This window comes from Lupinus angustifolius, chromosome LG10, assembly GCF_001865875.1.
Source record: "Lupinus angustifolius cultivar Tanjil chromosome LG10, LupAngTanjil_v1.0, whole genome shotgun sequence".
Classification (NCBI taxonomy): domain Eukaryota; kingdom Viridiplantae; phylum Streptophyta; class Magnoliopsida; order Fabales; family Fabaceae; genus Lupinus; species Lupinus angustifolius.
In genome coordinates this window covers 5,007,443-5,009,707 of record NC_032018.1, presented here as the reverse complement: position 1 = coordinate 5,009,707, position 2,265 = coordinate 5,007,443, and positions in this window count along the sequence as shown.

The following is a 2,265-nucleotide window of genomic DNA, read 5'->3' as shown; positions in this document are numbered from 1 at the left end:
TATATATATATATATAAATAAATATATATATATATATATAAGTTTTTGATATTAATAGTACAAAATAGGGTTAGCAAGATCTAGTCCGACCCTTAGACCAGTTTCAACCTGATGATTTAGGGACAAGTTTGACCCGTCCAAATAAATAAAAAAGGATAGACCCGATTAAACGGGGCAAACCTGTCGGGAAAAAATGATGAGTTCGAGTCTATGTCCGGGTCACTCGGTCCGTCCCTGATAGTTATATATCAAGGAGTTAAAGATGGTCGTGGCAAAGATTTCTTAGTCACAATGAGTTAAAGATGAGTATGCAACCATGAATTTTGATTGATAGAAAAACCAACTAATTTTTAGTTTGTGTACTTTGTGTGAACTCAAATTTAAGTTTCATTTTTTAATTAATAGCTATTTGAACTTTTGAGTATTGACATGTTGTTATTCTAGTTCTCATGTGTTTTTATCATTTACAAGAACACTTCAGCTTATGTTAACACTTTACACTTTAAATTGTTCTAAATTTTTTAATGTATTATATAATTTTCAGTCATGTGATTGTGATACTTTTTAGTTTGAAGGATACAATTTATGATGTGTAGTTTATATACTGATGTATGTGGGATGCAAGTTTTAGTTGAGTTTATATATAAATTGTGATAATTTTGATTGTACATGCATAAAGATTTGAGCAAAAAATATATGTTTGTCATTTTGTCTTTCCAACCTGAACTCGTCCCTATCTTGACTGTCTTATTTTGAATTCGTCTCACACACGTCACATCCTAATTAGAGATTAACTCAGGTTCAAAAACTATTCCCATCAATATTTAGGGATAGGTGAAGAATATAATTAATCTATCTCAACCCATCCCATATTCACCCTCACTATAAAGGAATTTATGCATAAGTATTAAACTCATATATTGATATAAATATTTGACATCATAGATCCATGTGTACGGGTTTGTTAGCTAGCTTTTGGCATGAATTTGTTGGATTGTCAATGATAGTACTGGAGTGGCAATACCCAATGTTTTTTTTAGTGAATTGCTAATTTAGCTCTTCAGATTTTATGATATCATTATCTTAGACATCTATTAATATCTGTTATGAAATTAATCTCTTCCGAATAAAATTTATTATCAATAAAATATAAAATAAGCATAAATTTTTTATATGTGTGTAACAAATAAAAATAAACTAGGGATAATTTATATATATTTTTTCAAGCAATTTATATATGTGTAAAAAATAAATGTGTAAATGGGTGTGAGAAACATTTATTTAAAATTGCAGCGAAATTATAATATTGGGCTAGGCCCATGTTTTGCGTAACATTTATTTACGTTCAATTACGCGTCTTATTTACGTCACTCCAAACTATATATATCGCTTTGTGACAAACAGTAGAGAAATGCATATCAAAGAAAGAGAAAGAGTAACATGGTTTAACTGTTTTCTCTCTTCTTCTTTTTTCCATTTCTCTTTTTTTAGTTTTAATCTTTGAACTTTTTTTACTAATTGTTTTGACGAAAGTGGCATCTTCGTCAAACATTTCAAAGCCCTACATTTTTTAGGCAATTTCTTCGGCTGTGTCGGTAATGAGATTCAATCTCTTGTTTTTTCGATAATGTTGAAACTTGAATAGATAGAGAATTTGATGAATTTGTGGCATGTACCGACCATTTGTAAGTGCCATATATTTCTCAGTTCTCTTTCTCTCTCGATCTTCAATGTTATTTTACAAAGCTAACACTGTTCCAAATCCCTAAAAATGTCATGAGGCAATTTGTTTGATTGTGGGTTGTGGCTGCAATGAAATAACGTTTCAAATATTCAAGAATGTTCATTCTTGTGGGTTGTGGCTGTAACGGAATAACGTTTCAAATGTTCAAGAATGTTCATTCTTGTGGGTTGTGGCTAGGGGTGGCAATTGGATGGATTTGGATTTGGATTTGGATTTGGATCCTAATGGATGGATACAAAACTATCCACCAATCCATATAAATCCCGTACATTACATTTGGCTGATTGTAACAACTCTGCCTTTTGGTATATACGTGTTTGTGATAGCTTTTTCTGCTCTGATATGGGTGTTTGTGTTGACTAGATATTTGCACCAACTCCAGCCTTGGCCAGCACCTCATTCATACAACCATTCTGCCTTGCATCTCAAGTTCCTCAATTTTTATTGCTACACCCGAGGCTTCATCAAATTTTCCAGGGTCAATCTCGGAAATGGAAGAAACCCGATTTAAGTGTGTCCGA